Here is a 24,554-nt window from a genome sequence, read left to right as displayed (position 1 = left end):
AGATAATGCAGAGGGGTCATTCATGCATTGGCTGCCTTTCCTGTGCCCCCACCACCTCCAGGGCATCATCTCTCCTCCAGGCCACACTCTACAGGGCAGCCTCCCAGTCCACAAGTGCCCAGCCTAGGCCGGAGTTGGTGTGGCCACCCCCTTCCCCCACAGCTTGAGTCTCCAGCTGCAGACGGGCAAGCTGGAGGCATCTCTGATTGCCTTCTGAGAGATTGCCTTGTTTTGTGCCAGTTTCCAAACTGTTCCTGCGAATGGGGTAAGCTCCGGTGGTTCCGTGCATGAGTTCCATTTGCGTTGGTTAGCCTGAGACTGTTTATCTCCATGTAGTGGGAGAACCCTGCTTCTTGTACCTGGGGAGAAGAGGGGTGACACTCCCCACCTTACAGACTGAGCTCTGAGTGATGGCAGTGTGCCATCCCAAAAGGTTGCAGCTTGTGGTGCTGCAGAGGCTCCAGGAGCCCAGCCCGGGGTAGGGCCCTCAGGCTGGGGAGTAGCACCCACACTGCTGCCTGGGCTCAGGAGAAAGATGGTGGCACAGGGCTTATGGATAAGACAAACAGTGGGTCATTCCAGAAAAGATTCTCCAACCAAGGCAGGGCCTTATTTGCTGTCAGCTATGGATGGAAGCCCAATGTGTGTTTTTTGTAATTTGAGGTATTTTGGGAACCAAAAAAAAAAAAAAAGAAAAAAAAAAAAAAGAAAAAAAAAACTATTTAAAAATCATAAACCGATTCTAAATGGCCACAGCCTGTTGGGGACCCAGCTCTGGAGGTCAGCCTTGCTACGTGCACCCTGCCAGAGTATTTGGTGTTGACTCATGCCCATGAGCACTCAGAGCCTTCCTGCCCACTCACCTTCCAGCTTGCAGGCCGTCCTCCTCACAGCCACAGCCTCTGACCCTGACCAGCAGGCCGGGGCGTCCCCTGTCAGCCCCGCCAGTGCACCTCAGGATCTGCCTGAGGAGAGAGAAGCCAGAGGGCCTGAGCTGACCCTTGACCCTTGGCCTCCACCTCCTGAGCATCTGAGGTGATTCTGCCCAGGCTCTTGCTCACCCTGGTTCTGACCTCGGCACCGAGCCCCACAGCACCGAAAGGCAAGCGAGAAGAGGTTTGGAGGTTGGTGACAAGGCCTCACGATGTTAACCCAGAAAACTGAAATTCAGTGCATTGGGTTGCCAGCTTCTGTGATTATAGTGGGTTTTAAGGGTTTGGTTCTGTGTCGAGTGGAACTGTCTCAGGCACTGTGTTTGGGAAGTATGCATTTGCAAACCTTCTGATGAAACAGCCCATTTTCCTAAAGTGATTGGCCAGATGCCTCTTGTTAAATGGTCTGATAATGTCTGTCCCCTTGTACTAAGAACTTCAGGATTTGCAAAATGTCTTTCCTTGTAATGGCTTAGTCAGTCAGTCCTTATCACATTCTGCTAATTAAGTTATTTCTATGTTACCCTGGAGCCACATGGAAGGAATCGAATCTTGGTTTTACCACTTATTTGCCCTGTGACCCTGGGCGAGCTGATGTAACCTCTCTGAGCAGTTTCCTTGTAGTGCCAGGGGTAAAGCAGGTCCTCCGGAGGTTTTTGTGCGGAGTAATGGAGAAGGGCCTGGCCGTGGTCAGTGCTCAGTATCCTTGATTGTACTGTACTTGTTAACATGTTGTAGTGGAGTTGTTACCCTTGCCTTCCTCCGCCTCTAGACTTCAGCTCCAGGAAGGCAGAGACCCTATCTGCTTCACTTGTTTGCTCTCAGAAGTGGTGGAAGAAACAATGAATCCAGTGATAACAACTCTTTTAACACGGCGATGTATAATTTCACACATAAATTAAAAATAGATTTGGGTCCTTTCCCATTTCAGAATGTGTTGACTGCCCTCTCTTTAAAAGCTGAATAATACCCCAATGCCTGAGGCGGCTGGTTATCAGGTTGGATCCTCTGTGGATGGGCGTTGAGTGGCTTGCTTTTGCTGTGACACCCAGGGGTGTAATAGTGACTTTTCCTGTGTGTTTGCCGCTTCCTGCCTTCCGATCAGACAGCAGATTGGGTTGGAGCTGTTGGAGTAAAGGGGTTTGGGATTTGGATCTCGCCTGCCCGTTTCCCTCCTGAGCTGTTGAGCTTCACATTCCTACAGGGGGAGAGAGAGCCGGTGATTTCAGAGGAAGGGTGGATGGCTCCATCTTCAGTGGGTCACGGGTAGCATTTGGGGTGGTACTGGGAGGGTGATCGTTCCAAAGACATTTTGCGAACACCTTCCGTTGGTGATCAGCCCCCTTCCTGAAGATGTTTTATTGTCCACGTCCACCTGCTTCTCTCTACAGATAGGTGGCTGTGATGAAGTCCATTTTCTATGAACAATCTGTGAAATATCTCCACCTTCCTTCCAAGTTCTCAACTTCAATTGAACCATTTGTTTCATGCTACCGGGTCAGCAGATACTCGCTGAACTTGGCTGAGTTTTGGGGCACAGGCTGGCATCAGGCTTTGAGTTGGGTGAGTATCTGCCCTACATATCTTCATCATGATACAGGCCGATGCAGTGGCTTTTCTCTGGTGGACGGCAGACGGGGGAGTTCAAAGAGACACTGTGTGCAGAAAGTCTCTTTATGAACTTGTGGTGTTCCTTCTGCTCTCTTTGTCAAGCAAGTCACACGGCCAAGCCCAGCGTCAGGCACAAAGCTGTACTGCCCCGACGGCGGCTGAGAGGAGGGAGTACATGTTTCCGAGCAGATGACACACCTATCACAATCAGGTTTTGGAGGGAGGATGGAGTCCAGGTGGAGGGTCCCCCGGAGAGGCGTTGAGCCTTGTGGGGCCTGTTTGTGTGGGACACATCAGAGCAGGGCTCTCTCTGCAGGAGGAGACCTGGTTAGAGTTGATGACCCTGAACAGGCAGTTCATGTGGGTGAGCCTTATTTACCCATCTGGAAAATGGGCATAATGTGCCCCCTCTGGCAGAGCTGCTGTGAAGCACAAGCAAGATGTTTGTAAACAGGTATTTCGTGTCTGTGATGTGAGGTGTGAAGGTGAGGCACCATTGTCTTGATGATTTTTTTTATATTTATTTATTTATTTGAGAGAGAGCGCACAGGGGGAAGGGCAGAGGGAGGGAGAGGAGGTCTCAAGCAGGCTCAGCGAGGGCTCAACCACGACCGGAACTGAAAATGAGTCGGACACTTAACCAGCTCCCACCCGGCGCCCCTTGATTGATTTTTGCTTTGGATTCGGTTTACAGTTCCTCAGGCTGTGGTGCAGCCAGTGGGAGAGAGGAGGCTGTGGAGGGGTCAGATTTCGTCAGATCCCACTCTGGCCTTGTGGGTCATGTGACCCTTCCACCGATCCCCTGACCTCTTGAGCCTCAGTTTTCCTGTCTAAAAAGTAGTTAGGATCCAGCTTTTGACTGTTAGCAGGAAGGGCTGTGCGACGCACGCACGCGTGGCCGCTCTGCTGCTGGTGCCTGTGGCGTAGGCTAATCAGCAGTCCGGACTGGGGTGGGTGGAATTCTGGAGGAGGATATTCCCAGTACCCTTAGGAATTGTGGGGAATCTGCATTCAGACTGCCTGGGTTCACCCCAGAACCCACTCTCCAGCTGTGTGACTTTGGGCCTGGCGATTAAACTTTTGTTCCATTGACCTCATCTGTAAAATGGGAATAATACTAGCGTGCTGTTCACTGGGAATAATCATGGTCGTGCTGAGATGTACATGCTCAGCATTATCTTCATTATATCTCACTAATTTAGTCGAAAAGGCCCAGGGGTTGCTTCTGGTCCTGGGACCAGGGCCTGAGGCAAAGTTGAGAAAGGGATGTTTCTGGGACCTTGCCCCTTTGCTGCAGTTGGAGGGCTGTCTGTTAATGGGTCCCCGTTTATGGGGGCTTCTGCGGTGTCAGGGGTGGTTTCTGAAGGAAGCTGGGTGGGGAGGTAGAGAGGTTCTGGGGTGCCCCACACCTGGGATTCCTGTGTGACCACACCAGGTTGCTTCCACTCTCTAGCAGTTTCCTCATCTGTGGGTGAGTCTCAGAAGGGCCAAGGTGTCACTGGAGGCAGAAAGGCTAGTCTTTGACCTGTGTGAGCCTGGTGCTTTCGAGCCTGGCCTCTGTGCCTTCAAGTTTGGGGTTGGGGCACCCAGGTCTCAGTCGTTAAGCATCTGACTCTTGGTTTTGACGGTCATGATCTCAGGGTTGTGAGAGATCAGCCTCACATCGGCTCCATGCTCAGTGGGGAGCCTGAGGATTCTCTCCCTCTCCTTCTCCCCCTGCCCTTCCCCCTGCTTGTGCATGCTCCCCCCCAAAAATAAATTCTTTTAAAAGAGGGGTGAATGACTGAGGCTGCCTTTGTTCGTGCTGAGGATGGCTTTTGAGAACATGTGCTATTATTTAAGGTAAAAATAAAACCAAGAAGTAGAGTATTCATTCTCTCCTGGCATGTGTGCTCATCTGTGTTTCATTTAGTTCTCATGCCCCCACAGAGAAGAAACTGAGACTCAAAGAGGTTGCATGCCGTTCCCTCCGGGAAGTGTGAATGCAGGCCAGGGAGCCGACTTCGCCCTGGGTCATGACCCCCAACCCCCACCACTCCCTGGTGGTAAAGCAGACAGAGCTGGCAGTCCCCATTCTGTCCTCTCTCCATCACTTCATTGCTGTATGACTTTGGACAAGTGACTTGGCCTCTCTAGTCTGTCCTCCTTGCAGAAAGAAAATGCTAAGATTTTCCCTGTGGGTCCTTGTGGGACTGGGTAAGATAACCATATAAAGCTTCCTGCACGTAGTAGGCCCTTGAAAGAGAACCCTTCCACCAAAAAGATCACCTTAGGGTCTTTAAAACAAATGTGTTAAGATACACCAAGTACTTGCTTTTAAATCACGATCCAAATCTCTCTTGCTGGTTGTAGCAGCAAGATAGTAACAGGACTATAATAAATATATTTCTTCCTTATTCCCAGCTCCTTGGATGGAAACGTGGGTTGGTGCATTATTTTATCTCACCTTTAGGAATCCTTCTACTATGAAGACAGATGTTAGTGTCATTCCCATTTTACAGATGAGGAAGCTGAGCCTCTGAGAGCGGAGCGCTGTCCCCCACCCCTTTGCAGCTAGTGGCAGGCAGGGTGCACTGGAGGCCCCTGGTGAGAATTGTCCTGTGTCAGTGGTGTCCACTGTACTTTCAAAGGCTCTGGGTCAGGCTGCAGCTCCTCCAACTGTTTATAATTCTTTTCTTTTTGTTTTGTGTCCTCAGTGATGAAAGCCCTTTCTGGGACCGCCTGTCACCCCGGGGGGTGGGGGCTGGCACTGCTGGGGAGGACTTGGGTGTGCGGGGCCTCCCGGCAGAAGGAGATGCCAGTGGGCGGTTGGGACTGAGGTCACCGTGTGAACTGGCACTGGCCGACCTGCCGGACGTGAAGCCTGCTCGGTTGGCCTGTGCCGCGGAGGCTGCCCAGGGCCCTGGGCCTGGGCTGGCTGCTCACTGGTGGGGAACTCCCAGGACCCTTTGTTAGGAAGCTGCCCATGATCGTTTCCATTTTAGGCCCCAGCCCTGGGAACTCTTGCCTTTGTTTCTGGAACTGATTCCTGCATGCCAGGGACTGTACTTGGCACGTGAAGGGATCCTAGCTCAGGGAGAGAACACAGAGTGTAGTAGAGTGAGTCTGAGCCAGAAGTCAGGACTCTGGGTTCTAATGCCAGCTACTCTCTGTGTGTCCTTGGGTGAGCCCCTTCTCCTCTCTGGCCTCTTTCATTGGGGAAGGGGAACTGGATGGTGCTCTAGAGCCTCTTACTCACTCGGCTTGAGGTAGAAGTGGCAGAGTCTGATTTGAACTCAGGCCGCCTCCTGCAAACCCAGACTCCTTAAACCTCAAGGCCCGTGATGCCTTCTCCCATCTTCGCTGACCCTGTGGGAAATACCATCCCTCCCCTGAGAATTTCAGTGCAGTGCTTCCTTTTCTCCCCTGGGACGGTTGATCTTTTCTATCTTTGTTATTTATTAAGCACCCAATACCGGGCCTGTGCGGGTCCCTGCCCTCTCAGGAGAGAGAGGAGGCAGAGAGAGGTGTGCTCAGGGTGTGATGGGGAGCGGGGGCCCCAGGGGCACGGTTCTCCTGGTCACCCTTCTGTCAGCTTGGCAGCCAAACCGTTCCCTGATGCACTCAGGATTTGGATGAGGGGAAGTGTTGGCATCTAGCAGACCACCTTCTTCTTGGAGGCGACAGGCACCCATTACTGTCGGCACTAACCCTGGAAAGGCCGTCAAGCCTCCCAGGATTGCCTTTCCACAGGCCTTAGTCACACCCCTCTGCTTTTCCTTCCTCCGGTTCATTAAAATGGGGTTTTGTTGGAAAAGGGGGATAGCAAAAAGCTTTGGAGGAATTTTGGAATGTCCAGCATGCTGGCTGACCCAGCAGACAGTGTGGGCTCATGTCCTGGCTTTAGTCGGGGTTGGCTGGGCTTCTGTGAGGCTCCGTGGGTGTCTCCCAGTTCCTGTTCTGAGGCCTGAGTCACCCCCGAAATGGCTCTTCTGGGACGGCAGCAGTCTGAAGACACTGCCCAGGTTTGGAGCCATGGGGCTCTGGTTGGGTCCCCAGCCGCGGTGACTTCCCTTCTCTGCCTCAGTGTTCACACCTGTGGAATGGGGATGCCGATGCCTGCCTCCCAGCTGGGGGGGCTCAGCGAGGTCACATGGGTGAACATGGGTGAAAGGCGAGTCGCTTCTGTGCTGTCCCTTTGGGTATGGCCCTGTTAGGTGAGGCCCCCACCATGTGCATGCCTCTCCCAGAGTACTGTGGGGTTCTCATACCTTCTAGTTACCTTGTGGGTCCTTCTGCCTTTTCGGCTGCCCAGCCTGGCATGCGGTGCTTGAGATTACTGCTTGTTACGTGACTCTCATTTCATTTTCCAAATAAATAATTTTTATCCTCTTTGTCCTTATTATAACACACATTATATATGTTTACATTATAATACAATACATTTTTTTCCATTGTGGAACATTTAGAAATACAGGTAACCTAGAAGGAGGAGATAAAACTCTTATAACCCCACTTCTAAAGATAACCAGTGGTAATATTCTGAAGTATGATTTCTAGGCTTGGCAGTCACACCGTGTGTATGAACCGATGATTGAAAGCTGTCAGCACCGTGTCTTGGGTTTCAGAATGTTGGCTTTATTTTCAGCTGGCTTGGTTCAAATCCTGGCTCTGGGACCTCCTAGCTGTGTGACCTTAGGCAGGTCACATCCCCTCTCTGAGCCTCCCTTTCTCCTCTGTAAAGGGAGGCTGCATGAGGATTCGGTGAGTTAATGTATGTGAAGGGATTAGAGGTGCCTGGCACATAGCAAGCGTGTAATTTCTCCTAGCAATCATTTTATATGTATGTGTGTTTTTTTCTGGGGTTGAGCGGTGAGCCCCTTTCTAGGAAGGTTGCAGTGTGCAGCTGGTGGATTTGGACATTAAGCTGGGGGTCCCCCAGACCATCTCCTCCAGGGAGTGCCCCGTGCTGCTCCAATTCATGTTGGAGATGGGGACTACTCAGGATGGGGCTTGGGCCAGGTGTGTTGGCCCACACAAAGCATTCTGGATGCTCTTACAAGCCAATCCTGATCCTTATCACTCAGGGATGTTTCCTGTCCCCACGGAGGCCTGGGTGTTGTCCAAGTTAAAGCAGCTGGATGGTCCCTGGGCCTGGAAGTGGCCCCTGGAAGATGAGCTCACCAGGAACCCTTCCACCTCCTCCCCTGGCTGCAGCTGTGGCTTTGGGATGGGCTCAGCACCCCTCCACCCCCCACCCCTGGAACAAGAGGCAGGGTCAGCTGGCTGCCTCTAAGAAGGTCTGAAAACTAGGAAGTCACCTGGATGCCAGCGGGACCCGGAGGGCTGGAGAGAGGAAGGGGTTAATGGGGCCTGGTTTTCGGAGGGTTTTCAGAGGTGAGTTTCCGGTTGGAGATAGCCATGGACGGAGGTGATGTCATCCCTGACTTGCTCTGGGACCGTGGGTAATTTAGGCAACTTGTTCGACCCTCAGTTTCCTTGTCTGTAAAATGGGGCTAGTAGGAGGTTCCCCCCCTCTTATAAGACAGTTGTTGCACAGTCTGCGAAGGCTGCTGGCAGAGCCAGGCACACAGTCAGGGCCTCCTTCCGATGATTGTCATTTAGGACATTTGTAACAGGAAGTGCTGGGTACTTACTGTGATTGTCACCCTGAATCCTCGTAATAAACAGTAGTTGAAATTCCTGATAACGCTACTGTATTGCCGTCTGATTCCGCATTGCTTGGGACTTTTTTGTTTTTATTTTTGTTTTACAATTTTATTTATTTATTTGAGATAGAGAAAGAGCGTGAGCAGGGGGAGGGACGGAGGGAGAAGGGAGAGAGAGAATCTCATGCAGAGTCCACGCAGGGAGCCTGATGCAGGGCTTCACCCCACGACCCTGAGATTGTGACCTGGGCCAAAATCAAGAGTCGGAAGCTTGACCGACTGAGCCACCTGGGGGGCCCCTGGTTGAGAATATGTTTAACCAGAGCTCCACGCCTTTGACGGTGTGATGGAACATCCCGTGCATAGTAAGTGGTCGATGACAGGCAGCCGTAGTGGTTCACAATTTTTATTTTCCTGGTGCCACGCGGGGCTGTTTGTACGCGAGGCAGACAACCCAACCCGACGTCTGTGATTGAGAGCACCTGCCCCTGGGAAGGTTTCTTCTGGGGCTGATCCTGAAAACCACTACTAGTTTGCATCATCCCTTGCCCCCCTTTAGTGGTCCCCCAGGCCCCGTTCACCCACCTCAGCTGCTCTGGAGGATGGCTGCTGAATCCTGGGGGTACCCCTGGGATTCTCCAGATCAGATATTGTACCCACAGCTTGGCAAATCCCAAATGTCTCCCAAACTTGGGAATGAGTAATCTGGCTCTTCTTTTGGGATGTGGTACTGAATTCACAGCCAGAAACTGTATTTTTTGGAGGGTGGACCACAGAGGGGAGTCTGGCTTGTAGGCAGTGTTTGGAGGACACCTGGCCTTATGTGCTCCTGGCTTGGGCTGTGCCCTGGGCATCTCCTTGACCCGGCTGTGCCTTTACATGCCACTGTCTCCAGACAGGATTCTTCGACAGTGTTTCCACGGGGAACACGATCCTGGGGGATTTCAGCTTCCAACGTGTGTGTAGTGTGAAGGGTACGTGGCTGGACCAGGCCTGAAACGCAGGATGATGCTGGAGAGAGATGCTAAGCTCTAAGTGTAACTGTGTGGGTGGTTCTTCTTACAAAACCAATAGAATTATTGTAGAGGGTGGTTCTTATTACAAAAACAATCCAGATTGGTTGTACAACACAATTCATGAGAGATTTGAATTCAGGACCTTGAACTCACGAACACATGGTCAGAAGCACCCAAAGGATGTGGTCCCCCATTGATTCTTCCGTCTGCCCTCCGTCTACTTTTCCATTCCTTCTCCTCTCCATCCTTATATCTACCCATCTATTCTTTTCTGTCCACCGATCCAGCCAGCCAGCCATCCAGCCATCCTCCCATACATCCTTCCATCCTTCCTCCTACCTATCTAACCATCCATCCATCCATCCATCCATGCACCCACCCGTTAATTTACCCACCTGTCTGTCCATCAGTGTATACATCATGCATCCATATATCCAAACATCTACTCTTTTATCCTCTGCCCATTCACCCATCCATCCACGTACCCGTGTATGCATCCATCCATTCACCCACCTATTTACTCCTCACCCATCCAACCATCCATCCATCCATCCCATGCAGCTATTTACTGAGCACCGCTGTCTTCCAGGCAACCCTGTATTAAGGATACAACAGGATTCAGTGCCTTTATGGGCCAGACATTCTAGTGCGGAGAAGCAGGTACATGGTCCCATTAATAAGACAGACAGTTTTATTTATTTTTTATTTTACTTATTTATTGTGGGGAGGGGTGTGGCAGAGAAACAGAGGGAGAGGAAAAGAGTGAATCTTAAGCAGTTCCATGCCCAGCACAAGCCCGACTCAGGGCTCATCTCACGACTCTGAGATCATGACCTGAGGCGAAATCAAGACTCAGATGCTTAACCGATTGAGCCACCCAGGCGCCCCAACAGACAGTTTTATTTATTTTTTAAAATTTTTTATTATGTTATGTTAGTCACCATACCGTACATCCTTAGTTTTTGATATAGTGTTCCATGATTCATTGATTGTGTATAACACCCAGTGCTCCATGCAATATGTGCCCTTCTTAATACCCATCACTGGCCTATCCCAATCCCCCACGCTGCTCCCCTCTGAAGCCCTCAGTTTCTTTCCCAGAGTCCATAGTCTCTCGTGGTTCATTCCCCCTTCTGTTTACCCCCCCCTTCATTCTTCCCTCCCTTCTCCTACCGATCTCCCTGCTATTTCTTAGGTTCCATAAGTGAGTGAAACCATATGATAATTGTCTTTCTCTGCTTGACTTATTTCACTTAGCATAATCTCCTTCAGTCCCGTCCATGTTGCTGCAAATGTGGTGTAATTGTTCTTTCTGATGGCTGAGAAATATTCCATTGTATCTATGAACCACATCTTCTTAATCCAGTCATCTGTTGAAGACCATCTCGGTTCCTTTCACAATTTAGCTATTGTGGACAATGCTGCTATGAACATTGGGGTGCGTAAGGCCCTTCTCTTCACTACGTCTGTATCTTTGGGGTAAATACCCAGTAGTGTAATTGCTGGATCATAGGGTAGCTCTATTTTTAACTTTTTAAGGGACCGCCACCCTGTTTTCCAGAGTGGCTGTACCAACTTGCATTCCCACCAACAATGTAGGAGGGATCCCCTTTCTCCACATCCTCTCCAACATTTGTTGTTTCCAGCCGTGTCCATTTTTGCCGTTCTAACTGACGTAAGGTGGTATCTCCATGTATTTCCCTGATGGCTAATGATTTTGAACATGTTTTCATGTGTCTGTTAGCCATTTGTATGTCTTCATTGGAAAAGTGTCTGTTCATATCTTCTGCCCATTTGTCGATTTATTTGTTTCTTGTGTATTGAGTTTGAGAAGTTCTTTGTAGATCTTGGATACCAGTCTTTTATCTGTAGTGTCATTTGCAAATATCTTCTCCCATTTCGTGGGCTGCCTCTTAGTTTTTGGGACTGTTTCCTTGGCTGTGCAGAAGCTTTTTATCTTGATGAAGTCCCACAAGTTCATTTTTTCTTTTGTTTCTCTTGCCTTTGGAGATGACCTCCACAAGACTTCTAATGGGTTCTTTATTCTCTGCTGCAGCAGATCTGACATTTTTACTTCATTTAGTGGGGCCATTGCTACCCAAGCTTCTAAGAACTATCCTACAAAGTTCCTTGCTCGATGTTTAATTCTGTGTAACAGGAAAGTTTTCTCATCGTACTGAACTCTCTCACTGCCAGCTTCATGCTCTACCACTCTTGATCCAGCACCCTCAGTATCCAGTCCCATATATGCTCTCCTGGCTCTTGCTTGTACAAGTTGTCCATGTCCTCCGGCAACCTCAGCTCATGGTCCTTGAACTTAGTGGTTTCAGACAACAACTCTTTTATTATATCTCACGTTTTCTGGGTTAGGAATACAGATAGGGCTCAGCCAGGTGGCTCATTAATTCTATAGGTTCCAGAGGTATGTAGCTAGATAGTGGGTTGGTCTTGAGGATCTGAGACAGCTTCAGTCATGTGCCTGATGTCTTAACAGTGATGGCTGCGGGCCTACAATGGCCTCCCCAGCATGGTGTCACTGGGTAGCAGATTTCTTACGTGTATCCCAGGCAGCGTGTTACAAGAGAGCAGAAGCTACAAGGCTTCTTCTGGCTTAGCCTCAGAAGTCTATGATTGTGTCTCTTTTTCTACAGCCTATTAATCAAGTGAGTCTCTGAGGCCAGCTCAGATTCAAGGAGAAGAGATAAGGCATCATTTTATAATGGGAAGAATAGCAAAGCGTTTGCTGCCATCGTTAAGCTACCATACTTCATCAGCAGAGCAGCATAGCACTTGTTATGTTGTGACTTGATACTTTATTGCTGACCTGTTGGTTGGGTGACATCTGGGGATAAATTTTGTGGGTGGTACATATTGTCTCATAAGCCAGAGGCCCCAGCATCAATTTTAAGCAATTGGGAGCATAGTCATCAATAGGGAGAAGCGATCAGTTCTGCATGCCCCAGGGGCTCAGGGAAACATGAGGATTCAAAGTTCTCCAAGATGATTCCATCTCAATCTCAGGATCCCCCTTTCCATTCAGGGCCTTGACTTTGATATTTCAGAGCCAGGGCTGAGCATTCAGTCTTTGCTTATTTTAAATGAAGTCCTGCACCTGATCTTTCGCCTGTCCTGCCCTCTGTCTGGAGGACATGGAAGTCTTTCTGTGTTGCTATAGTGGCCCAGGAGCTTTCAGATTTTACTTTAGATAGAAGGTCAATTTAAAGCAAGCTTTATTGTCTTTCTGCAGTGCATTGGTGGCTCCCTCATTCCATAGAGCATCAGAACTGATTTCATTGGAACCTCTGGAATTCATGTGAATTAGCACCTCCATTGGCCTCCCCTTCACAGGGGTGCCAGCCTACATCACCTCCAGTGGAACCTCTGGCAGGTGCCCAGCTACAACTGGATGGGGTCAGCAGGGTTCCACTGGGGCCTCAGTGCCAACCAGACAGCAGATGAGTGAGTGCCAGTGACCTGCCAGGATTATTCCTGGCTCCAGATCTCCAGTTGCCTTAGTTTGAGCTCTCCTGGGAAAGGACTCTGAGGCACATATTCATATGCAGGATTTTGTCTTATTTTTTTAGAGGATGGGCAGTTCTCTCTGGAACAATACCTGTTAGGGGTGAGGGAAGCAGGTTTGGGCAAAAGGAGAAGTTGAACTGTCCTCAGCCAACCCTTCAGGGGAGCAGTCTGGCTTGATTGGCTTGGTCAAATTCTTCTCTCAAGTCTAAGCTGGGCTCACTCCTTTTGGAGCCTCTCATTTAAGTGAAGGTCAGGAGTTATAACAAGTCCTTCCTGAGAGGAGGACCTGGGGTGGACATCTTCTGTGTTACAGTACGTCACCTCAGGTATGTGATGAAAAAATGATCACTTGGTGGCTAACTTGAAAAAGCAACACTTTCTATTTGTGTTTCTATGGGATAATATGGTTAAAGTTCTAAATAATCCATTAAAATAGAATTTTTGGAATAAGCTTGTTTGTATTAAGTTGGAAACTGCTTGTGCTCTAGTTGAGGTAGGGAAGTAGAGTAATTCCAGAAAGATCTCCATCAGCAAGGACTGGAGTAGTAAGTGGCTCAGCCAAATATCCACAGCAAATACAACTAGGACAGAAAATTAAAGGTCATATGTTGGAAAACATGTTTATTTGCTCCCTTGTCAGAATTGATATTTGGAGAAAGTCCCAGTAGATCAAGTACTAAAAACAGTGACAGAGATTTGGGCAAAAGCCCCACAGCAGGCTAGATAGGAAGGTTGTCAATTGAGGGATATTGATACAATGACAAACACAATTTAATGATGGGGCTCTGAACCTGGGTGCAGAGTGAGTTGACATTTCTTCGCTCGGGTTGCAGAGGCACATGAGGGATGCCTCCTTGACCAGCCCCACATCTCTCATAGACAGCTGTGGCTGTTTCTTCCTATCGTTTTCGGTAAGACAATCTTAATGTGTAAAAGAAATCTCTTGAAAATGCTATTTTCTCCTGAATCCTGTCATTTATTTCATTTGATTTGTTTAAAAAATTGGTTAAAAAATATCACCAAAGTTCACAGGGCATTTTAAAAATCATCCTGGATTTTAAAGCACCAGATTGTTTTTTATAAGAGCATTTAAATATGAAGAAATGTTCAGCCCTGTTCGGAATGCCAAAACCCAAACATTCCAAAGGTGTTTCGGCTTCAGATGAATAAATATATTTTTTGAATTGGTCTCTTTGTACCTGGTCTCATACTGAGAATAAATTGCCAAGTTAGCAGTCTAAAAAGCAGAAAAAATAGTAACTTTTCTGTAAGATTTTTGGGTAAGTTGAAAAGAGTCATAAAAATATAGTGATTGAGCCCAGGAAGCAAATTTCCTACAAACATTTATAACCCAGCGTTGTTATAACTCCCAAGGCATGGCAGAGCGCAAAGCACCGCACAAGGCTGTGGTGGGCACCCCACCCAGCCCTGGGGAGACTATCAAGGCTTCTGGGGGGAGGTGATGGGTCTGTTTAATTGTTTTGCGGGGGTTTATAAAGGACTCTGTCCTCTTCTCATAGTAGATAACACAAATTAGGACATAAAGTATTTTGGATCATCCAAATCCGTCTTCTAGGGAGTCTAGCTAGCAGTCCAAGATGCACATTTCTATGATTTGTCGCAGTTTGGGCCAACAGTTGCATTGGAACGAGTGCTGGAAGTCGTCAAATGATCTGACCAAAGATGACACGTGGGCTTTGCCACTTCACTGCCCGCATGCACTTCAGCAGCTCATGAACTTTCTGAGCTTCAGTTTAATCACTTGGTGAACGGAGAGGGTTCCTGTCCCAAAGAGCTGCTGTGTCCATCTGTGATGACACAGGGAAACTTGTACAGTGTCCCTGCCGGGCATACTGATTGGTGCCCCCAAATGTTAGTCTACCCTGAACTGATTCAATAAGATAGTGCCTGCTTAGCATATAGCAGGATGCACATAATGCTTGAAATTTACTGAGGAATCAATATTTTCTTTTGACAATTAAACAAATTTTCTCTTTGGTCTGTGTGTTGGGTGTACGGTGCAGTTATAATAGAGGTCAAGAACACCATCTCCTTATTTTTCACGTATTAGCAATTTTGTTTCATGAGCTCTACACTTTGCTCATACAAAAACATTTTTTTGAACAAATATTCATCACACAGCAGTTATGTATAGACTTTGGGCTAGATAGCCTACAACGGTGAGTAAGACGGACGTGGTCGCTCCTCACAGGACCTCCAGTCGAATGGAGGGGAAACACATCAGCTGAATAGTCAGCTGGATCAGTTTTTTGGTTTGCATTTACCAGCTGTGACAATCCCATGGAGGAGAAGTAGCCGGGGCTGTAAGCGTCTGAGGGTCTCAAGGGAAGGGAATTTTCGGGAATAATTCTCACGCTGGGGTCTGATGGATGAGTAGCAGCTGACAAGAGAAATGGAGTGGTAAGAGGAAGGACTTAGAGAGGAAGGGAAAGAGGGCATGAGGCATTGACAGGGTGTGTGGGTTGGAAGCAAGAAGAGAATGAATCACATGAAGCCATGCAAAGCATCCGGGTCACTTGAGGATTTCACCTTAAAAGCAAAGGGCTGCAGGTGAAGGCAGCAGGAGAACATGCTGGTTTAGCATCAACAGGTTTTGGGAGGCAGGTTTTGGGCAGACTTAGGGGGTGTTTCAGTTGGCCAATTGTCTCATAATTGAAGCTTGGCCTAGGGAGGTGGCTATAGAGAGGTAGAGAATGAGGGATTCCTAGTATGCTTAGAATTTTAAGTTCACAGGATGTGGTGATGAGCTGACAATGTCAGGTGGGGAAAGGAGGTTTCTAGTGGAAAGATACTTTCTGGAAGGTTGATGCCACTCCCTGGCTCAGAGACACAAGTGAGCCTGTGGAGACGCATGGAGTTGGAGGTGCTTTTGGGACACCTGAATGACAGACATCGGGATTGGAACTCTGCGTGAATGTCTGACCTAGAGATGGGAATTTGGGAGTGATGGCCCCTCGTGGGGTATGGCTGAGAAGTGAGGAAGGAAGAGGAACCTGGTCAGGGATATCATGGACAACTGATCTATTGAGTTTCTTAGGATAAGAAATTCCTAAGTGACTGGACCCAGAGGTGGGCATTCTCCCCCTCGCAGTCCTCAGGGGTGGGGGTGGGGTATGTATGGGGGGCAGGCAGTGGGCATGATCCCTGCTTCTTGGAATGGAAAGCCAGAATTAGAATAAAATACACATATAAATGTGTGTCTGGTGTCTTTGTCTTGGTTGCTGGTACTGAAGTGCAGGGCATAAGGACCCCATTTCTGTGCAACTTTCTGATGCCTGTAGAATTGAAGGAAGGGAAGGGCACTGATTTCAACCTGTCATCGGTTTCTTTTCCAGAAGCCCTCTTGATTAAATTGCCAGTACAGGTGCACGGTTACAGACACAGGCATGCAACTCGAAGGCACCCACTTTGGTGTATCTATTTGGAAAGGTAGTTCAGAGAAATGAAGGAAAATGGCTCTAATTATTTTCTTGTTAGGGGACAAAAATATGAGAATGCCACCCTCTTGCTTAGGAGTCTCCTCATTTACTTAAGGAAAACAGAGCAAACGTTCTCACTCAGGACGTGTTGCTTCCTGCGTATAGTGATTGCTAGAAAAGCCAGGAACCTCAAAATGTCTGTTGGAAAAGAGGTGGAGGTCCAGTGTGGTGACTGGGAGTAGAGCAGTAGGCAGTCATGTGGGCTCATCCTGAACTTACCTCAAGGGATGTCTTTTGATTTTTTGTTTTTAAAGGAAATCACTTAAAGAGAAAAAATAACAATAATAACAGGAAGAAAATAATTTATGATAATAATAAGTATTAGAGGAATACTAATTGGCATATACACATATATAAAAGTACCACACTGCAGTATTTGTGACTGAAGAATTACGCGAGAGGCAGCGTTAAATGGTGTGAAAATGTGGGAAACCTCATATTTAGCGTATAGACAACAGGAAGAATATTGCGCGAGAGGCAGCGTTAAATGGTGTGAAAATGTGGGAAACCTCATATTTAGCGTATAGACAACAGGAAGAAGAGAGGGTTGCTCAGAGCAGCTATAGAGCCGTGGGGAACTACTGAAATTAGGATTTTCCCAATAACATTAGCTTTCTGCTGAAGACTTCCAATGGCATCTTAGAGTTACTCTGTCACCAGTGAACCCTCCAGAAACAACAGATAAGGAAGACATGATTTTTGACCTCAAGTTCTGAAGGGAAAGGTATGTAGATAAACAGGAAGATAAAGACAGCTTCTCGTCTAATATGTGTTTTTATTTCCTGGATTTGTACAGTTTAAAATGTTTTCTCCTATTCTTTTTCTCTTTTCTCTCTTATCCTGTGGAATTTGAGGACGCAAATTGCCAACAGTTTTAAATAAATAGGGGTTTTAGAATTTTTGAATGGTTTGAAAATAATTTTTTTTTTCAGGAAAAAAATGCATTGCTGCCAGGTGTTTTTTAAAGCTCTGTTTAATAAAAACTACGTGAGTATTTAAACACAGGTTTAAACTTTAAATACATAACTTTAATGACGAACTGAGTACAGGAGTCTGAAAGGGAGATCTAAAGTTATTTTTATGTTTAGAAATTGAATTTACTTTTATGAAATAAAAAGAAAACACTTGTAGGGCTGTTTCATGGTAAAGTAGTTTCAGAACTGGTAGGAAGGAAATAAGGTATTTGCTAAAATGAAAGGCATTTTTTATTTCTGAAAACATGCTCTGTAGCTACTGAGATTTGATGTGCTTTTGGACCCCTTGAAAACTGGTTTTATCATTTCCATAAGCAGTGACCCCTTTCTAATCTTCAAATTAAGTGTTATTTAAGCTATTCAGTTGGCCAATGACCAGATTACTTGCCCAGTCCAGCTTCCACAAGGAGTGGGGAACGGTCTATGGTTTTTTGTTTTTGTTTTTTTTCACATCTTGCCTGCGGATTTGTACTTTCATTGAGCTCCTTATTTACAAATTTTCAGTAATAAGTGCGCCGTTTTCAGTAGCACGGTTTTGGAGGAGAGTGATTTGAGGCTTTCATATTAATGGGGTATAGAATTTCCTCCCCATGTTAAGGACTGACGAGCTTTCATAAACTACCCCTAGAGGGCGCTCATCGGCCAGCAGCGGGAGCAAGAAGCCCCCAGTCTCTTGCAACAGGACCAGACTAGTGGTCTCCAGGGGCAGAGCACAACAGGCCCATGAAATGGTTGAAATAGACGCCCTTTACAGTTTTTCTGCATTCTCTCACCTAGTGGTCTCTCAGGTATTAACAATAATAGTTTTTAACAGTGGCAGAGTTCAGTTATTTGATCCTTTGTATTGGCGCTTGCAATCTTTACAATTATGAATTGGGAAGTATTAATTGGGAAAATGAAGGCAAATTACATCTAAATATTCTGTTGGTTTTTAGACATTACGTTTCTGGATTTTCTTCATGTTTGGGTTTTACAGAATCGTTTTTGAATCAGTGTGATTTAATGGGAAGTCTACTTAATACGTAGATGACCCTGGGCAAATTTAATAAGATTTTGTTTTCTCATCTGTAAAACGGGCGCCTGGAGCCCATTTCACAAGGGTTCTGTGATACTTAAGTGAGGGTGTTTGTGAAGGAATCTGGCCGATAAGAATTGCTAAAGAATATATTAAGTCAGAATTAAACACTTTAATATTTTAATACTTTTTCTTCTCTTTAGGTATTTTATATTATGTATGTCTTGTTTAATCATTTATGTAAAAAAAACTTCTAAGCAGAAAAAATTTCTCTCTCTGAAAAGTTTTACAGTTTTCTGCTCATTAAGAAGAAAGACATTCTTTTTGAATCTTCTGTGTCCAATGAAATTAAATGTAAGACAGAAAGCAGAAGGTATTTTCTGACATAGGGTGTTTGTAGCTTCGGTTCTAAGGTCAGTAATTTATTGAAGGCTTTTAACATGCACCACTATATACACACCTGTCCAGTGGATCAGCTTCACCAGTTCAAGGAAAAAACTCTACTGTATTAATTGTGATCATTTTAAATATTAAGCACACTCTTTTATTAACAAGAAAGTAAAAGCTTTGGGGGCACCTGGGTGGCTCAGTCATTAAGTGTCTGCCTTCGGCTCAGGTCATGATCCCAGAGTTCTGGGATCAAGCCCCAGGTCGGGCTCCCTGCTCAGCGGGAAGCCTGCTTCTCCCTCTCCCACTCCCCCTGCTTGTGTTTCCTCTCTCACTGCCAAATAAATAAATAAAAATCTTAAAATAAATAAATAAAAGCTTTGTAAATTTTATGTTACTCTTTGCTCCTATTTTGATTTTGGTAGGAAATCAAGTGTTCATCCGTAGCTTTTTTTATTTTATTTTAAAGATTTTAATTAATTTATTTGAGAGAGAGCAAGTGAGAGAGAAAGCACAACGGGGGAAGGGGCAGAGGCAGGGAGAGAAGCAGACTCTCCGCTGAGCCGGGCAGATGTGGGGCTCGATCCAAGGGTCCTGGGATCATGACCCAAGCCAAAGACGGTTGCTTAGCCACCTGAGCCACCCAGGCGCCCCTCATCTGTAGCTATTAAGTGCAGGAGAAAGATGCTGTCAGACACCTAGGACTGATCTCAAAATTGACTCTGGAAAAGTTGAGCTCCTTTTATGAGAGTGTAAACTAAACCCACCTCTCTGTTAGGCTTTGATGATTTGATTGATGATTAATTAGGAGATTTATATCTTGCTGAGGGAATAAAACCTAAAGTTGCCAGATCTCAGTGTGCTCACCCTGTGAAGTCACAGTAATGCAGGTGCTCCTTTTCATACTCAAAGATCGGGAGAAGTCATGTCAGTGGCCGGCAGAATGGAACAGGGCCCAGTGGAACCTCTTCCTGGTTTCTGTGTCCCTTCCCGTGAGGTGGTTACACTCTTTAGTTCTGGGAAAAATTCTTTGCTGGGCCAGACAAACCCAGTGTTCCAGGCTGAGCCCAAGCCAAGACCAAGTCAGCTCATGGCCCGTGAAAGTTCTTTGGTGCTGGCCAGAACAGTGGCTTGTTCTCCTCCAAACTTCTCATTTCAAATGACTGACTCTCTCCAGCCTCCCAGCCAGGTACAACCATCCTTGTCCACTGGTGAATCTGACCCCCCCAATCCTGCATGACTAAAATAAAATAAGAGCTCATTTCTTTGTCTTTCTCATTGCAGTGAGGGCACCCCATAACTCTACAGTATCTGTTCGTGTAAGCCTGGCCATGTGAGTCAGTCCCCCTAGGGACCCCCACATTTATAGCACCAAAAGCCTAGAGCACCTGTGCTGTATTCTCATTTTACATCAAACCACGGGGTTTGAGCTGGTCTCCAACAGCCAAGTACAGTCCTGACCATGTGGTGGACGGGTCAGAGGGAACCAGCCAACTTCTTCTAAGTGACGGCAGCACAGTTTAGACTTTTTCCCAATATGCTGTTCCTGGACTCTTTTGTTCCCCAGATGGAGGGCCACCTCCATTCTATGAAAGTGGAGGTAGAAGTTGTGACGGGTAGGGTGGGATTTGATGAAGTAGGAACTTACCAGTCCTGCTACCAGCCTCTAAGCCAGAGGTCAGCAGACTTTTTCTGGAAAGGGACTAATAAAAACGATCTTAATCTTGGCAGGCCATATGGTCCTGTCACAGTTCAACTTGGTCATTGTATTGTGAAAGCAGCCACGGACAACATGTAAACGAACGAGGTGTCTGTGTTCCCATGAAAGTGTATTTATGCAGATAGGTGGTGGGCGCTGTGGGCTACCATTGGCTGCCCCTGCTCTGAACCATCCCACCCCGCTGGCTCCACAGAAACATGGCCAATGAAGCACCCTTCTGACTATACGGACCAAGATCCGGGAATAAAAGAGAACAGATATCTGCTTACCTTGCTCAAATCCTCATTAGGGCCAACTGTGCCCCTGGAGACTTCTGAGAGTCTTAATAGAGGGCAGGACTGTCATATCCAGGCAGCTCTCTCACAGCGGCAGGGGAAGAACGCCACCGTCCGGGATGGATTAGGAGCCCACTCCTCGCACATTTGTAGACTAACGCTTTGTCCATTTTGGTGGGCCTGTGGGCAGTGGGCTTCTTCATAGAACAGGCGTTTCCCCACAGACTATTTGCGAGAGTGACATTGTTTGTTTCCTCCTTCCTTAGCTGCACTGCAAAATGGATGCTCAGTGGAAAATTCTCCAACTAACACTTAATCAAGTGGCCCAACAGACCACTTTTCCTCCCAGCTGGCCTCCAGCTTTGAAGATAATCACTGGCACCCAGACAGGAAGTCCCAGGGCTCAGCCGTGGGTTGGGGATCTCCTGTAAAGCCACAGCAACAGCCCGTCACCCTATTCTATACCTCCTGATTTGCCTTGGATGTGGCGGTCTTTAGAACACTGGGCCAAATACTGTAAACCATTGAGGGTTTGCCTTCTTGAATCTCATGTGTGGGTACACGATGAATCCTTGTTGCGATGTCTTTGCTGAGACCAGCCCCAGCGAGTTCACTTGAGCCGAAACCCGAGAGCATGTTAGCATTTGCCGTGGGATTGACAAGACAGAGCTGCCTTGGTGGTCTGCTGAATCATTCTCGTTTGTCATCAAATGATCCTTCCAGGGATTGTTCAGTGGTTGGAGGGTTGTGTTTGAGAATGGTAATTCCTGCTTCAAATCCTGAATGATAACTCGTATGTGTATACATTTCCTTCTAAGAGGGAAGATCTGCCCTGTAGACGTTACTTCTATACTCTTCATTTTCCTTCTGTCAAACTCTAAATAATGTGGCCTACAAAACTGAAAAAGCAGCAAAAATAAAATTTCTTTTGGTAATGATTTCAATATTACTGTTTCCCCCTTTTTTTGTTGTTTTGATAAATTGCAGTTTCTGTGCGTGACCACTAATGTAAGACAGTGGTCTTTTCTTCTATATTAAAATAAGAGAACTTGTTTCTTTTCAATCCTTATACTCACTTAACCCAAATTTGCTCTTTCATGCCTCTCTCATCACATTTCTTTCATCCATTTCTAGAGCTTTCTGATCTAACCTGCTACTCGACTTACCGATCTTCAACATTTGTGATGAAGTGGAGAGGGAAGGTTACCAGCCTACTGCTTCAAGCCCAAACTCCTTTGCTGGCGTCTCGCCCCCAACCTCTTCCTTCCCTTTCTCTGCCTCCACCCCTTGCCTTCAAATAGGTAAAAAAATAAGTCTCCTGCTCCCACCCCATACTCCTGGCACTGCTCCTCTGAAGCAGCCATGATTAATAGTTTGCTTGGGGTTTTTCAGAAATTCCTCTGTACGTGCAAACATACAGGCCCCTTTCCTTGTTAAAGAAGTGGTATGTGGTGTCCAGTCAACGTTTTGTATTTTGTGCTCCTCATTCACTCCTACCTCTTGAAGATTGTTCTACATCAGCACATGTGGGTTGACCCCAAACCTTTTCATGCCTCATGGGTAGTTTCCAGAGCCTTCCACGCTCAGCTCCACCTTTTCCCAGTAACCATGAATCGTCATTGGTCTCCAGTATCCTCGGATGGTGTCAGGATTGCTTTCTCCCATCCCTCAAGAGGTGTGTCCCTCTCTGCCCTGATGCCACAAGTTTCCTTCCTGTGTGCTTGATGTTTTAATATGGCACATCCTTCAGGGCCAGCTCATCCTGTGCTTTACTAACATTTCTCTTGTGTATATCAGGTTAGCACTTGGTTTTCCCTTTGTGTCATCTTCTTTCCCTCTGAGGAGCCGAGGGTCCCTCTGGGCACCCCTCTGACCTTCCTGTTCCTCCAAAGTGCCTAGCACGGTGCCAAGAACTAACTTTGGATTCTTCCTCAAAGGCATGGTCACATCATCTTTCCCTTTCCTATTGTGAGCACTTATAGGGAAGGGAATTCTGTCTGCTTTTGAGATTGTTCACATCCCATATTGAGTCATTCTGATGCTCCCCCAAACAGTAAAGGCCAGGCTAAGTGTTTTTAATTTTTAAAGACTTTATTTATTTATTTGAGAGAGAGAGCACAAGTGGGAGAAGAGACGGAGAGGGAGAAGTAGATTCCCGCTGAGGGAGGAGCCCCATGTGGCGTTCCATCCTGGGACCCTAGGATCTGTGACCTAGCTGAAGGCAGTGCTTGCCGATGAACCACCCAGGCACCCCAGCTGGAGTTTTATAGTTTTATGGACCTCTATTTATTGTCATTCTATTTTTTAATGGTTTTTATATATTAGTCACCATACAGTACATCCCGGTTTCCGATGTAAGTTCGATGATTTTAGTTATATAACACCCAGTGCACCATCATACATGCCCTCCTTACTACCCATCACAGCCTGTCCCATTCCCCCACCTCCCTCTGAAGCCCTCAGTTTGTTTCTCAGAGTCCATAGTCTCTCATGCTTCATTCCCCCTTCTGATTACCCCCTTTTTTATCCCTTTCTACCCCTACGATCTTCTAGTTCTTATCTTCCATAGATGAGAGAAATCTAATAATTGTCTTTCTCTGCTTGACTTATTCACTTACACATTATCTCCCTCCAGTGTCCATGTTGCAGCAAATGTTGAGAACTGTTCCTTCGATAGCTAGTAATAGTCCATGTATATTGGACCACAACTCGAATCCAGTCATCTGTTGAAGGGCATCTCGGTTCCTTCCACGATTTAGCTATTGTGGACAATGCTGCTATGAACATTGGGCATATGGCCCTTCTCTTTACTACGTCTGTATCTTTGGGGTAAATACCCAGTAGTGCAATGGCTGGTCATAGGGTACTCATTTTTCACTTTTGGGACCTCCACACTGTTTTCCAGAGTGGCTGTACCAACTTCATTCCCACCAACAATGTAGGGGGATCCCTTTCTCCACATCCTCTCCAGCAATTGTTGTTTCTTCCTTGTCAATTTTTGCCATTCTAACTGGAATAAGGTGGTATCTTAGTGTGGTCTTGATTTGAATTTCCCTGATGGCTAATGATTTTGTTTTTTCATGTGTCTGTTAGCCATTTGTATGTCTCTTGGAAAAGTGTCTGTTCATATCTTCTGCCCATTTTATGATTTGTTGATTTGTTTCAGCCCCAGGGCACGAGTGATGCAGCACCTGGTGCAGCCCAGAAGCCCTGCTTTGTGCAGCCCTGAGCAGAAAGGTCTATTTCTCCGTGAGAGACAGCTGTAAGACTTACTGGAGCTCCTCCTCCTCCCCTGGAGCCAGAGCTCCCACTCCTCCAGCTCTTTGGCAGACAGCTCCATGGCCAGCTGCGAGTCACTATCAAAACGGCTCCTCTCACTTGAGGCTCCAGGGCACAGGCCTTCTGAGCTGGTGAGCAGGATCTCCTGGATGGCCCTGTGGGGAAAAAGAGGTGGAGAAAAGCAGCCCATTACCAGCAGCATCAGGGCCACAGCAGCACCTGCATTTACCTGTCCCCTGAGAGCACACCATGCAGGGCACTTTATATGCGCCTCACGGCCACGTTGCCATTCAGTCCCCTGTGGCTCTGGAGGTGTGAGTGCCGTATATGTGAGAAATCGAGCCGGAGGGCTCAGGGAGGTGAACAAACCCGCTCAGGGTCTCCTCCCAGCTCCTCCTCCACTGTCTTCCCATTGATGTGTCCTAGGGCTCAGCCCAGGAAACAGGAGCTCTTTAAGGCCTGGCGTCTGTCTTGTCCACCTCTGGTCGATCAGCACCCTACACAGGACCTGGTCTTCTGCACGTGATGGAGCCCGCGTGAGAGAAGAAACAAACCCCAAATACATCCTGAGAGGCCCCGCTGCTGCTCCCCCCATCCAGGTGGCAGTCGCGCTCCTCTTAGGAAGGTGCCTCTTACAACACTGGGTCCACCCTCTGCTGAGGCCAATGTGCGTGA

General features: G+C 47.2%; 2 long non-coding RNA genes across 2 annotated transcripts; both read left to right on the top strand.

Annotated features, from left to right (window-relative positions):
- The first annotated feature begins 16,807 nt into the window (after positions 1-16,807).
- On the top strand, positions 16,808-24,540 carry LOC121103274. The gene is made up of 3 exons (XR_005835435.1): positions 16,808-16,953; positions 23,767-24,010; positions 24,306-24,540. It is a non-coding gene; the product is annotated as an uncharacterized LOC121103274 (long non-coding RNA).
- Positions 16,966-21,014, top strand: LOC121103275. Its single transcript, XR_005835436.1, has 3 exons — positions 16,966-17,216; positions 19,890-19,938; positions 20,867-21,014. It is a non-coding gene; the product is annotated as an uncharacterized LOC121103275 (long non-coding RNA).
- Positions 24,541-24,554: the final 14 nt, after the last annotated feature.

This window comes from Ursus maritimus, unplaced genomic scaffold, assembly GCF_017311325.1.
Source record: "Ursus maritimus isolate PB19 unplaced genomic scaffold, ASM1731132v1 scaffold_18, whole genome shotgun sequence".
Taxonomy (NCBI): Eukaryota; Metazoa; Chordata; class Mammalia; order Carnivora; family Ursidae; genus Ursus; species Ursus maritimus.
The sequence above is the reverse complement of the archived record's forward strand: the minus strand, read 5'-3'. Positions and strand labels throughout refer to the sequence as shown.